This window comes from Rhinopithecus roxellana, chromosome 3, assembly GCF_007565055.1.
Source record: "Rhinopithecus roxellana isolate Shanxi Qingling chromosome 3, ASM756505v1, whole genome shotgun sequence".
Taxonomy (NCBI): domain Eukaryota; kingdom Metazoa; phylum Chordata; class Mammalia; order Primates; family Cercopithecidae; genus Rhinopithecus; species Rhinopithecus roxellana.
Window position 1 is genome coordinate 206,904 of NC_044551.1, and position 15,571 is coordinate 222,474.

A 15,571-nucleotide genomic window follows, 5' to 3' on the forward strand; every position below is an offset into this window, starting at 1 on the left:
AATAATAGTGAAAAAGTTTGAAACATTGTGAGAATTTTCAAAATGTGGCACAGAGACACAAAGCAAGCACGTGTTATTGCAAAAATAGTGGGGATAGACTTGCTCAATGCAGGATTGCCACAAACTTTCAATTTGTAAGAAATGCAATTCACACAGCACACAAAAAAGGCAAAATGCAATAACCTGAAGCAAAATAAAACAAGACATGCCTGTATTTGGTATGCACAAGCTTGTGTATCCTGTTGGTGCTAATGTTAGTTTCTTGGATTACATTTCTTTTCCAGAACAGGTAGAGAGTATTTCAGTTCATGGCGTGTGAAGATCTGCTTTCATTTGGGATTTACTGACTTAGGTTCTGTAAAACTTAGCATTTAGTTTCTAGCGTCTTTATAATAGTGCATTGGCCAAAATATTGAGCTTAGTGTTGCTTTAGGAAGCACATTGATATGGGAGAGCCATAGGAAATATGATCTGAGAAGGGGACTTTTAGTTTTCTGAGGACTTGAGGACAAGTTAATACTGTGGAGAAGGAAAAAGCCCAAGTTCTTTCTGCCTCACAGCAGGCATGGTATTTTTGGAGCACATCCAATATTAAGAGTTACCCACTTGTCCAAGTGAAGATAGCCTGGAAAGACAAAACCTTATTCTTTGGTTTCTGTTGGTGTGAAATATCAATGAGGAACTTACATATCACAAAACAAAACCACACACTGCAATGGAATCTATGCAGATTATACATTTTTAATTTTCTTCACAAAATATTTGAAATATTAGAATACAACTAGTATTATGTCTTCATATCTTAACATGGATTTTAATATAAAGTATGAGTTATCAATTAAATTATAATGTAAACTAAAATATTCATGATTTCGTCTGGTAGATATCTTTTAAGACAGAAATTTTACACTACTTTCCTAGGGGATTACACCAAGGATATTATTATGTAGTTAATTGGTGTGACTTTCCTAGAATGTAGGAACCTGCCTGTGAGGAATACTGTTTCTGGAGAAGTTTATGAGGGAGCTAACCTTTTCTCTTTGCTTTAAGGAAAAGGTCCAGCTAAGTAACCAAAGCAAAATTAAAATCTGGCCAAATTTCTTTTTTAAAAAATTATTATTATTATTATTATTTTGAGACGGATCTCACTCTGCTGCCCAGGCTGGAGTGCAATGGTGCAGTCTCGGTTAACTGCAACCTCCGCCTCCCAGGTTCAAGCAAGTACGCTGCCTCAGCTTCCCAAGTAGCTGGGATTACAGATGCACACCACCACACCTGGCTAATTTTTGTAATTTTTTTACAGACAGGGTTTCGCCATGTTGGCCAGGCTGGTCTCGAACTCCTGACCTCAGGTGATCCACCCACTTCAGCCTCCCAAAGTGCTGGGATTACAAGTGTGAGCTACTGTCCCCAGCCAAAATCTGACCAATTTTCAAAGAAGGATGTGGGACACTTCTTCAGTGTACAAGACTGCTCCTGTTACAGGACATTTAACATCGGTAGGCACTAGGCCCTGAGTGCTGGATCTCTCTAGGACTGGTGTGCCCTTGTTTCTTTCCTCTGTCCTTGCAAGCAGGCACAGGTCTCCAGTAACTTAAAGACCAACATAAAATCAAAGCTCCCTTCATTTTATCTCCATTGCACTTGAAATGGTAACTAGCAACTTTCTGGTTTACAAGGACTATGGCCCTTTTGAGTCCTTGTCTTTCTTGGCCTTACCACAGTCCTCTGTAAGCTCCAAGCATTGTGCATTACTGTCGAACTATTTGTGTAGCTTTTGATTGTTGGCAAACAGTTCATGTGTTTGGACTTGGCCCTCTGTAAACTTTTCAAGGGCAGGACCTTGTGTTTCTTCACGCCCTTTGTAATATTCAGGACGATTTTTAAAAATAAATATTTGTTAGTTGAAGATTTCTTTGTAATTCATTGGAGTGTTGTAGGAAAGTTCTTTTTTGGTTTAGCTTTGGATTTTAAATGCTGACTCTCACAAGCTTCTGTTTTGTATGGGAGAGAAATTTGTAGTTCTTGTTCTCAGCATATGTAGTTACGTTTGTGCAAGTCACAGGAGCCCTAGGGTAGAGGTGGATTTCAATCACAATAGCAATTTTTTGACTCACCTTTCACCAGTGAAACCATCTGCTCTTCAGTTCTCAAATTGTTTCTCCTTTCTTAAGACACAACTTATGAGTCCTTTTCCCAGTGCAGGCTTTTCTGATGACTTCTGCCAGAAAGCCCTGTCTTTTCTTGAACTCTCACAACACTGATTGTTTAACTTGGTCATCCCCACATTTCCCTCCTTACTGCTCCACCTGCCTAGGTCACGCTACTTTTTCCACCAACACGGCTGTGGCCAAGGGGCCAGCAACCTGTCAAATCGTGGAACCAGTGGGTTCTTTTCAGTTCTTATGTTGGTTTGCTTCATTTACCCTGACATTTGCCTTCTTGTCCATCTGTTTATTGAAACTGTCTCCTTTCTTGGATTTTGTCACATATACCCCTTCTACATTTCTAACAACAACGGAGTTGGGTGGTTGGGAGTGAGGGATCTGGATTTGAACCTTGTCTGGGTTTGAATCCTGGTTCTGTCACTTAGTTGTTGTGTGACCTTGGGCAAGGTGCTCAACCTCCCTGTGCCTCACTTTCCTTATATGTAAAATGGGGATAATAATAGTAGGTATTACTTATGGTTGTAAAGATTAAATAAACTAAGAAGCACTCAGAACATTGCCCAGCATAACAGAGTGCTCAAGAAATATTAGCTCTGATTATTGTTTCTCAGACTATTCTTTCTTGATGTCTTTTGTGAGCTCCTCTTCCTCTAGTTTTCTCTTGGAGTTCTCCAAGTTTCTGTTTGAAAATAAGTCATTTTGGACTTGCAAGTAGCAACTCCCTTGATTATCTCAGTTATATCCAATGGCCTTGACTACTATGTCAGATCAAAAATCTTTCTTTCCAACCCAGACTTCTCTTTCTGGAGCTCCAGAACTGTGTTTTCAACCCTTCTGAGACACAAGTCACCACATTTCATTTTTTTCTTCTTCTCATATGCTTCTCCTTGGTCAATGGCACCATTCACCTAGTTTCCCATGCTAGGAACCAAGGAGTCATGTTAATTCCCCCTAGGTCTTATTTCCCACTACATCTAGTTCAGCACCAAGGCCTGTCCATTTCGTCTCCTAATATCTCTTGAATTTATCTTTCCCCTCCCTCTGACAGTGCTTTCACTCAGCCTCTCAGTGTCCTTTGCCTGAAGGATAGCAGTGGTCTCTTACTTGGTTTCCCTGACTTTGGTCTTTCTCCCCTTCTAGTCCATCCTTCACCTTCTGCCAGAAGATCTTAAAAAAACAATTTGCCTCACATCCCTTCCCCACTTAAAAATCCACTTATTGGCTTGAAGTTCACAATACTTAGTAAAACGTATCATTGAGGTGCAGAAAAAGTTCCCATCCTTCTCTCCTGCCACCATTCCCTTAGTCTATTTATTTATTTTTTTAGAGACAGGGTCTTGCTCTTGCTTCCAGGCGGGAGTGCAGTGGTGCAATCACAGCTCACTGCAGCCTCAAACTCCTGGGTTCAAGAGATCCTCCCACCTCAGTCTCCCAAGTAGTTGGGACTACAGGCACCTCTTATCACACCTGGCTAATTTGTTTTTGTCTTAGTCTGTTTTGTGCTGCTCTAATGGAATAACACAGATGGGGTAATTTATAAAGAAAATAAATTTATTTGGTTCATGGTTCTGGAGGCTAAGAAGTTCTAGCTGGTGGGGCTGAATCATCTCATGGCAGAAGGGCAAGAGAGCATGAGAGAGGAAGAGGGGGCCAAACGTCCTTTTATAACAAACCCTCTCATGATAATAAACCCACACCCATGATAATGACATTAATCCATTCATGAGGGCAGAGTCCTCATGACCTAATCACGTCTTAAAGGCCCACCTCTCAATACTGTTGCATTGGGGATTAAGTTTCCAACAGGTGCTTTTCTGGAGGACATATTCAAACCATAGCATTCTGCCTCTAGACCCCCCAAATTCCTATTCTTCTCACAATGTAAAATACATTCATTTTATCCCAATAGTCTCAAAATCTTAACTCATTCCAGCATCAGCTTAAAAGTTCAAAGTACAAACTGTCATATAAATCAGAAATGGGTAAGATTCAAGGCATGATTTACCCTGAGGCAAATTCCCTCCAGTTGTGAGCCTGTGAAATCAAAAGAATATGTACTTCCAAAATATAATGATGTGACAGGTATAGGATAGGCATTCCCTTTCCAAGAGGGAAAAGAAGGCAAGACAAAATGGGGACCTGCTCCTGAGTAAGTCTAAAACCCATTAGGAAAAGCAACATTACGTCTTAAAGCTGGAGGATAATCTTTGATTCCATGTCCCACACCTTTGGCGCACTGGGATGGGGGTTGGACCTCTAAGGTCTCAGGAAGCCCTGCCCTATAGCATTGCTGTGCTCACTCAACTCAGCAGCTCTCACAGGTCAGAGGCTTGTGTCTGCAGCTTTCCCAGGCTGGAGTTGCAAGCTGGTGACCCTACAGTTCTGGGGTCTCAGGGGTTGCCTCGCTGTCATGACTCTACTCTGAATTACCCTAGTGGAGGCTCTCCATGGTGGCTCCATTCCTATGACAAGTCTCTGTGTTGGTTCCCAGCCTGTCCCAAGTGTCCTTTGACATGTAGGTGGATTCTGCCATGGCCCCACAGCTTCTGCATTCTGCACTCCTGCATAATTAACACCATGTGGATGCTGCTAAGATTTGCTGCCTGCACCTGTCAACTGAAGAATGATGAGGTTCATAAATTTGAAATGGAGAACTTTATTTCTCGTAAAGGGTTGCAGCCAGCAAAGTGGCCATTCTGACAGACTGGGAAGGGTGGCCTCCTGCCAGAAGCCCCAAAACAGACACTTTGAGAGAGGGACAAAAAGAACACAAATGTATGCTGAGCAAGGTGGCTGAATATATATATTCAGTAAGCTACAGGAGAAGTTATGAGTATTTAGGAAAGGAGAAACATGAGCATGCACAGTTGAGCTTCATGTCCCTTCATGGGTCCCATGTTCAAAAACTGGCAGCCTTAGCATAATCCAAAGGTGGAGTTTTTGGCCCTCTGACCTCAAACGCTGAAGCAGAGGACACAGAAATCCTTACTGTGCATTCTCTGTAGACTGGTCTACAGTCTACAGAGACCACTACACCACTCCGTGGTGGGTGGTCTCTTAGGCAAAAAAGGAGGGGCAGCATCAGGTAGTTGGTTGATATCAGTGGCGGAGTCTTTTGAAAGAGCTGTAAAGCCTTGAGGAAAGAAAAACTCATTGTGGTTAGCTAGGGAGTGGTTGTAACAAGAGATGTGTCTGAGCCTCCATCCTATTGTGGCCAATAATTCAGTTTTCAAGGTTACTCTGGGGTCCCCTTTGCCAAGAGATGATCTGTTCAGTCAGTTGGGGGACTTAGAATTTTATTCTTAGTTTACATACTTCCTGAAGTTGTGGCCTGAGCCACACTTGAGGCCCTTGAGCCATTCCTGGTATAACTAAGGAGTGCTGCCATAGAATACAGAGAGAAGAGACTTGAGGGCAACACTGGGAAACTAGCACCAAGTTCCCAAGGATGCCCTGGGCCTTTCTTTTGACATATTTCCTTCTCCCCAGCCTTGGCACTCTGGACCTGTGGTGAAAGAGGGTGACAACAGTAATCTCCAAAGTGCCATCAGGGCCATTCTCCCATCGTCTTGATGAATAGACTCTGGCTTGCTTCTATCCATATTAATCTCTCAGCAAATCGTTGATTAGCCACACCTTTGGTATTCTTTCCTGGACAGCTTTTCTCTTCTTTACGTGGCTGGGCTGAGAGTTTCCCAAACCTTTATGTTGTGTGTTCCTTTCAATCTTAAATTTCATTTAAAAATAATTTGCCTTCTCTCATTTTATTATAAGTGGCCAAAGGAATATTATGCTGCTTGAATATTATGCAGCACTTTGAATATTATGCTGCTTAGATATTTCTTTTGACAGATATCCTAGTTCATTTCTGTTAGATTCTGCCTTCCACAAAGTCCTAAGACATGGACATAAATTTGACAAGTTCTTTGCAACTTTATAACAAGGGTGGCATTTACTCCAGTTTTTAATATCTTGTTCCTCATTTCTGTCTGAAACCTCATCAGAATGGCCTTTACCATTCATATTTCTACCACATTCTGATCATGGTGCTTAAGGAATCCCTAAGAAGATTTATGCTCTCCATACAGCTCTTGTCTTCTTCTGAGCCCTCACCAGTATTGCCTTGAGTGCTCCACTTATGGCAATCTAGGCTTTTTCTAGCTTGCCCCTTCAAATTCTTTCAGCCTCCACCCATTACCTAGTTTCAAAGCTGCTTTATTTTCGGGTGTTTGTTATGGTCAGTCCTCCTTCTCAGTATCAATTTCCTGTCTTAGTCTGTTTCATGCTGCTGTAGCGGAATAACGCAGACTGGGTAATTTATAAGGAAAAGAAATGTATTTGGCTTATGGTTCTGGAGGCTGGGAAGTCCAAGACTAGGGGACCACATCTGCTTAGGGTCTTCTTGCCACACTATCCCCTGGTGGAAGCTGGAAGGGCAAGAGAGCATGACAGAGCAAGAGGGGGGCAAACCACTTTTATAACAAACCCACTCTCATGATAACAAAACCACTCATCCAATAACCACATTAATACATTCACAAGGGCAGAGACCTCTTAAAGTTTCCATTTGTCAATACTGTTGCACAGGGACTAAGTTTCCAACCCATGCTTTTTGGGGAACACATTTGAACCACATATACGTTTTTCTCAATAGTCCTGGAAGTGGTCATAGCCCTATGAACAGGCTGCCTGGAAATGCAGACAAAAGAGACAGGTGGTGTTGTCTCTGAGTAGTTAGATTTATTAACTTCTGAGGACTCTTACTTGGAAACCCTTCTGAGTAGCAGGAAGACTTTTTGTGTGCCTGTGTCTCCACAACTACTCTTTCTGCTTCTACTTTTTTGTCTCTTCAGTCTATTCAGCAGTCTTTGGGTTAGTCTCATGAAAATAAAACTTTAGCTGTGAAATAAATTCTAAAAATGTTTTCAGTAGTAGCAAACTCATTGGAAAATGTAAATAATAATACTAAAAAAGAAAACACCACCTGTAGTAGCCACCACAAAGGAGAAAAAACTAATAGGAGGCATACATTCTAGCATAATTTTTAATTGAAATTTTTATTGACATAATTGTAGACCCACATGCAGTTGTAAGAAGCAGTAGAGATACTTCGTATACTCTGCCAAGTTCCCCCAATGGAAACATTTTATAAAGCCATATTCAGACTTGTTGTAGTCTTAATATAATAACCAATCTGGACATTGACACATGTTATCAGTTGTAAGAAACAATAGAGATACTTTGTATACTCTGCCCAGTTCTCACATTGGAAACATTTTATAAAGCCATATTCAGACTTGTTGTAGTCTTAATATAACAACCAGTATAGACATTGACACATTTTATCCATCTAATTCACGTTTACTAAGTTATACTTTATTTATTTATTTAGAGACAGAATCTAACTCTGTCATCCAGGCTGGAGTGCAGTGGCACGATTTCCACTAGCAACCTCTGCCTCCCAGATTCAAGCAATTCTGGTGACTCAGCCTCCAGAGTAGCTGGGATTACAGGCATGTACCACCATACCCAGCTAATTTTTGTAGTTTTAGTAGAGACGGGGTTTTGCCATGTTAGCCAGGTTGGTCTTGAACTCCTGACTTCAAGTGATCCACCCACCTTGGCCTCCTACAGTGCTGGGATTACAGGCATGAGCCACGGTGCTAGGCCAGTTTTACTTATATTTTAGTATGTGTGTTTTAAAATGTCAATGCCATTTTGTCATTTGTGTAAGTTCATGTGTCTACAACCACAGGCAAGATACTGAACAGTTCCAAAACCACAAGGATCCTTTCTGTTACCCTTTTATAGTCAGAGCCACCACCGTTCCTGCAGTGTGGTGTCTAACCTTTGGCAACCACTAATCTGTCTTCCATATCTGTAAATTTTTTCATTTAAAAATATTATATATATGGAATTATACAGATTGTAACCTTTGGGATTGACTTTTATCACTCAGCATAATTTCCTGAAGTTTCATCCATGTTCTCGTATGTATCAATAGTTTGCTCCCTTTTATTGATATGTAGTATATATTGCTCTGGTCTCTGTTATCTATAATACTGAAGTTTAACCTGTTGAAAGACATTAGGGCCGATTCTAATTTTTGGCTATTACAAATAAGGCTGCTATGAGCTATCGTGTACAGGTTTTTGTGTAAACACATTTTATTTCTCCAAGGGGAAAATGCCCTTTTGCACAGTTGCTGGTGGCAATTGCATGTTCGGTTTTTAAGAAACTGCTAAACTGCTTTCCAGAGTGGCTTTATTGTTTTGCATCTCTACCAGCAATGTATGAGTGATCCAGTTTTTCCACATCTGCTATAGCATTTGGTGATGGCGCTATTTTTTGTGTGTGTGTGTGTTAGCCATTTTGAATGGTATGCATTGATATCTCATTGTGGTTTTAATTTCCATTTCACCAATGGCTAATGATGTTGAACATGTTCATTTACCATCTGTATATCCTTTTTAGTGAAATGTCTGTCCATGTCTTTTGTCCATTTTCGAATTGCATTGTTTGAGAGTTCTTTCTATATTTTGCTTACTAGCCTTTTGATGGATATGTAGTTTGCAAATATTTTCTCCCACTCTGGAGCATGTCTTTTCATCCTCCTTACATGGGCTTTCACAGAGCAGAAATTTTGATGTCTGGCATGGTTTAAAAGAAACATTCTTGGCCGGGCGCGGTGGCTCAAGCCTGTAATCCCAGCACTTTGGGAGGCCGAGACGGGCGGATCACGAGGTCATGAGATCGAGACCATCCTGGCTAACACGGTGAAACCCCATCTCTACTAAAAATACAAAAAAATTAGCCGGGCGAGGTGGCGGGCGCCTGTAGTCCCAGCCACTCTGGAGGCTGAGGCAGGAGAATGGCGTAAACCCGGGAGGTGGAACTTGCAGTGAGCTGAGATCTGGCCACTGTACTCAAGCCCGGGCGACAGAGCGAGACTCCGTCTCAAAAAAAAAAAAAAAAAACAAAAAAAAACATTCTTAGCCTTTTTTTTCAGGTCTAATGGGCCCTTGAGAATCTGATGAAAACTATAAAATACTGACAGAAAAATGTACATGTGCACAATAATTTGCATCTAATTTCATGAAATTCATGGCCTCTATAAAGTTTGTTGATGGACCATATGTTATGAACTCATGGCTTAATTAGTGTTGCATTAATTTCCAGCAATCCCACGTAAGACTCCAGGGAGAGTTATCCTCCCTCATCAACGTAAAAAGTGGGAAACCCTGTAGCTTACAAAATAAGAACAAGTTTCTTAGCCAGGCTTTATCTAGGACCTGACTCAAGTGTTCTTTTCACAGTGATACATTCCTTTACTTCTCTGGGAGGCATTGCCAGATTGCTACTTTAAACATTTATAGATTGAAGAGCTACTCCACAAGAAGAAATCTTTTCATATTGAACTCAGACTTTTAGGCATCAGCAAATGAATGAACTTTTGGGCTTTTGTACCTACCAGTTCAGTTTTAGCAGCATGACTCTTGTCTATGTGATTTATTATTTTTCTTGCTCTACCTTTATAAAAATGAGGGGAAAATAAAGAAATAGAAATGAGATATTGAAGAAGCACGGATCTGATAAATTTGATGTGATCACATGCAGGTGTGAGAAACAATACAGAGATACTTAGGTGTGCCCAAGAAGTATCAGCTGGGTTTTCACTGAACTTGATTACATATATTTTATTTATTTATTTGAGATGGAATCTCTCTCTGTTACCCAGGCTGGAGTGCAGTGGCATGATCTCAGCTCACTGCAACCTCCACCTCCCGGTTTCAAGCGATTCTCCTGCCTCAGCCTCCAGAGTAGCTGGGATTACAGGCACCTGCCACCACGCCCAGCTAATTTTTGTATTTTTAGTAGAGATGGGGGTTTCACTATTTTGGTCAGGCTGGTCTCAAACTCCTGACCTCAGGTGATCCACCCGCCTTGGCCTCCCAAAGGACTTGATAATATATTTCGTTGTGAGGGGAGAGCAAAAGTAAAGCACATGTAGGAAAAGCTAGAATATACGTTGTTGAAAATTCTGGCTAAAAGGAAACGTGTAATTAAGAGTGTTATTGCTGGATCTCTGGCAGAAGGACTCCTGGCCCCTATGAGTCTATTCATTTTTTGTCACAAATGTAGTATGTGTGTTTTAGGGATGGATTATGTATAAACGTAGGAGGCTAATGATGTTTGCTGTCTCTGGTTCATAAACCTGTTGCTTCAACCCGTCAAACTCCTTTGTGTTTCCTAAAGATAAATGTGTCCATATCTGTCTTCATACTGAATCCCGACTTTCCATTTAGAGAACTTCTTTCTCTGTTCATGCTTGCCTGACATTACCATGTTCTGCCAGTCCAGTGGTCTTCCTCCTTGCATCCTCTAGCTTCTCATGAATGTAGATTCTATCATCCCAACTAGATTTTGAGCTCATCAATGATACAGTCTGCATTCTATATATTTTAATATCCTTCCCTAGATGGCCTGCATAGTGCTTTGCACATAGTAAGTGACAGTACATTGGGATTTGGACATGAAAGACGTATTTTAGAAATTTATTGCTAATGAGGAAATTGATACCTTGGTAGGTCGTATCTTGCCCATGATGCTTGAGTGATGATTGAGCTTTGCGTTGACATGAACAATACATTAAACAGACTAATAGCGTAAGTAAGATTGTAAAGGGGATGTCTGATAGATTTAGAAAAAGCTTTTAAAGGGCTTAATCACTTTGTGTGTGTGCAAATATATCCTGTGAAATACAAGTGAGTGTGACAGGTTTGGCGGAACATTTTGTTAACAGCTAGCTCATGCTCCTCTTTGTACTTTATAAACATGAGGCTGCACAATTTCAGACTGACTGGCTCTCCTTCTTCCTCCGTATCCCCATCACCACCATTAGTTTGAATTAATGAGATCTTAGTGAATAGTTACTGTGTTGTTTCCTTTCTAATCTTCAGACATCTCCCCACTGAGTTTACCAAATAATTCAACCCTTCCACTTAAAGCTGCTTAGACCTGCATAGCTCAGGTAGATAACTCCAGTCTGAAACAGGTCTATAGACACCGTTGTGTGTTCAATAATAGATTTATTTCAAATGCTGTCTCCCTACCCATTTCCATTGTGCTGGCATTGAAGGTTTTTACTTAGACTTGGCCTTATCTCCCAGTTGTTTAACTGTTCTTTTCCAGTTGGTATAACAATTGTGAAATGTAATTATAAGCCTACATTCCTAGGTTAGTATAAGGAACTGTGAGTCAGCATTTCCTTCCAAATGCAGAAAGTTTCAAATTAACGTGGCAAATAGAATTGCCTCAATAGTTGTTGCTCTGCCCTTTGAATTTTCAAATGTAGGGGGAACATTCAGCTCCATAAAATCAAATAAAATTCTGTGGAGCTTTATGTCTTACATTTGTGTGGTACAATGTATTTGGAATTCCTGATCCCTGGAGGTTCCTCTGGGCCATCAGGTTTAGGCTGAGCTGGGTAGGGCTATTTCAGACCCTCCTGACCCCAATTACCAATTACTGCTGAGTCATTTTGGTCAGTTTAATATTTAGAGATTCTGAGCGATTTTATTTGAAATAAGTATTCAAAGTCTTAAAAAATCCTTTTGTATACTTAACATGTAGTAATAATAATAATTAATAGTTGGAACTAGCATTTAGTGTTTCTGGTAGACACTAGTTTTTTCTCTTTTTACCCTGTCAAATCTCTTAATCCTCACAACAGTCTTTGGGGGAGGTATTATGATTAGTTCTACTTGACAGATGAGGAACTGGCCAAGGAAAGTAAAATAGTGAACCTAAAGTAGGCCGGGGCAGTGGCTCACTCCTGTAATCCCAACACTGGGAGGCTGAGGTGGGAGGATTGCTTGAGCTCAGGAGTTTAAGACTAAGACCAGCCTGGGCAACATAGTGACATTCCATCTCTAAAAAAAAAAAAAAAAAAAAAAAAAAAGTGGGTGTGGTGGTATGCTCCTGCAGTTCCAGCTACTCAGAGGGCTGAGGTTGGGGAGGATCACTTGAACTGGGGAGGTCAAAGCTACAGTGAGCCTTGATTGTGCCACTGCTCTCCAGCCTAGGTGACAGAGTGAGACCCTGTTTCAAAATAAAAACAAAACCCAAAACAAAACGACCATAGCTGAGATTCAATGCAGCTTGTTCCCAAGCCTGTATTCCTAACTGTGAAGTTTTGCTGCCTTTTAGCCAGGCAAATCACTGGCTTTCAGACCAGTTGTATGTTACAAAAGGACTTTATGCTGAGGCTACAGAGAACATGGGATGGGATCAGACAGGCTGGTTTTACATCTACTAAGCCATTTCTAGCTGCTGGACCTCAGTCAAGCGCCACAACTTTGCTGAGCTTTTCTTTCCTCATATGTAAAGTGAAGACAGGAACATGTGAGGTCCCCTTATCTGAAGATAGCAGGTATGATATTGTGAAATGTACACAGTATTTTGACTTCGTTCTTTCTCCCGTTTCCTGGCAACAATGCCTAAAATCCTTAGAATCTCCCAAATGATGTATTTTTGTATGCTAATAAGGTGACTGGTGGCTGGAAGCCCCTAGGTAGTTTCAGGATAGGCACTGGTCACAGGAAAGACTAAGGGAAGATTAGAGGATTGGGATGTTCTGCTCCAGCCCCCAACCTCTGGGGAGAAGAGGGGGCTGAAGGCTAAACTGATCACAAATGGCTGATGATGTAATCACTCATGCTTACGTAATGAAGTTTCCTTGGAAACCCCAAAAGACTGGGTTCTTGGAACTACTGGATAGCTGAACACGTGGAGGTTCCTGGAGGGTGGTGCACCCAGGGGAGGGCAGGGAAGCTCCTTGCCTTTTTCCACATGCTTCACCCTATGTATGCATCTCTTCGTCTGTATTCTTTGTAATATCCGTTATAATAAACCAGTAGATGTAAGTGTTTCCCTGAGTTCTGTGAGCCACTCTAGCAAATTAGTCAAACCCAGGGAGGGGGTTGTGAGATGCCTGATTTGTAGCCAGTTGGTCAGAGCACAGGTGAAACAACCTGGGACTTGCATTGGCATCAGAAATGCGGGACAGTCTTGTGGGACTGAGCCCTCAGCCTGTGGGATCTGATGCTATCTCCAGGTAGTGTGGGAACTAGGACACCCAGCTCCTGTCTGCTGCAGAATTGCTTGTTTGCTTCAACAAGCAAGGAAATTCCCCATCCCCCTGCTGAAGCATGTTGTGAAAGTACAGTAGAAGAAACTTTTTTTTTTCTACTGAGTGGGTCACAGGGAAAGTCCCTTAATGTGAATCTCCTTAAAACGGGGACCAACATTTCATAGGAAGCAGTGGTGGAAAAAAGATTTGCCTGAGGTTCCATTTTCTGAAAATGAAAATAAAGTATGAAAATAAGCATATTTGTAAAGTTTATATTTTAATTCCTTGGCTAAGAAGGAACATAGGATCATGGTGAGCAGTACAGGCTCTGGAGCAGGCTGCATTTGAACACCAGCTCTGCTGTTTTCTAACTAAGTAGTCTTATGCAAATTATATTTTTCAATTTTGTGGTAATTCTAGGAATGAACAGAACATGAACCGTGTGTCTGTGTGTGTAGTATATGATTAATTAAGGAGGGGGGTATGAAATTTTCTGATCAAACTGATTGACTCTACACCATATATACAATCTACACTGTCACATTTCATTTTCTTTTCTTTTCTTTTCTTCTCTTTTTTTTTTGAGACAGAGTTTTGCTCTTGTCACCCAGGCCGGAGTGCAATGGTGTGATCTCGGTTCACTGCAATTTTATTCTCCTGGGTTCAAGTTATTCTCCTGCCTCAGCCTCCCAAGACACTGGAATTACAGGCGCCCACCACCACACCGGGCTAATTTTTTTTTTTTTTTTTTATACAGAGTTTTGCTCTTGTTGCCCGGGTTGGAGTGCAATGGCACAATCTTGGCTCACTGCAACCTCTGCCTCCTGGGTTCAAGTGGTTCTCCTGCCTCAGCCTTCCGAGTAGCTGGGATTACAGGCACCTGCCACCACATCCAGCTAATTTTTTGTATTATTTTAGTAGCGATGGGGTTTCGCCATGTTGACCAGGCTGGTCTTGAACTCCTGACCTCAGGTGATCCACCCACCTCAGCCTCCCAAAGTACTGGGATTACAGGCATGAGCCACCACACCAGGCCTCACATTTGATTTTCAAAGTATAATTATGAGGGTCATTTTTATTAGAAATACCCAAAAACTTCTTCCATTTTCTCAAGGAGGGGAAGGTGCTCTTATTCCTTTAATATGGACACTGTTACCTTTGAAACCTTTGTCTTAACATGATTTTCTTTTTAAGTTGTTAATGGGTCTCTGCCACATTCTCATTTAACTTGATAAGGGCTCATTTAACTTGATAAGGGTACATTTTGAAAATCTGCACCTAAAAAGTGAGCCTTTTTCTCTAGTTGTCAAGCTGCAAGTATTTTTCCCAATAGTTTTCCTTCAGGGTTTGTAGAATTAGGCATGGCCAATGGCATGTGGCAAGCTTATCAAGTTAAATTCTCATTGAATAATAGCTTCATATGTGATTTCAGCAGTTCTCATGATACTCTTCTTTATTTAAAATGTCATGCTTTAAAAAATGTTCTAAATGTATTGTAAGTTGATTTATCTTTTATTTACACCATTCAGTAACAACACCAAGACCAATGCAAACAAACAATATACACAAAATCTGTTCTCTCTAAGTATGGAATGATTAGAGAATAGATGCCAGCATTCAGTGGCGTAGAGGGAGGGGAATAGAGAATGAACAGGGAGGCAGTTGCTTGCGTAAGCTTTATTTTATAATATAAGTGTTCAGTTTACTTTTTGAGTATTTTTATGTGTAGATAGCATTGGCTTCTTCATATAACCTTGTAATGACAGGGACTTGGAAAGGAATAGTTAAGTAACAAGGACTTCCTATATATTCCTTTCAAGGCTGCTAAAAGGATCATCTGAGATGATATTTGTAGAATATTGAGCAAGGTGCCTGAGTATTACCTGTTAATTAGTTTTGTAAAAGGCACACAAACCAATGTTTATTGACATATTCAAAGACAAAATTAAAGTCATAGGTTTTGTATTAATTCTGCCTTAGAATATTTTATTTAGATGCAAAAATGAGAAATTCAGAATTTCATAAAGTCAAGAATTATATTTTTCTGTGTAAATGTTATATTTACTTTCTTCTTTTATTAAAAACATTTTTAGCCTGTTTAAAATAGTCTAATACTTTTTTTTAGAGTTAACAAGCAATAAAAGATATTTGGATATTATGTATTCCTCGTAAGTCTGTAATACTGTATCTTGACGTTCTTTTTATAAGAGCTTCCCCCACTTGGGGAACAAACGTAAAAATTCTGGATGTGTACTAAGGCCCCAAGTTATTT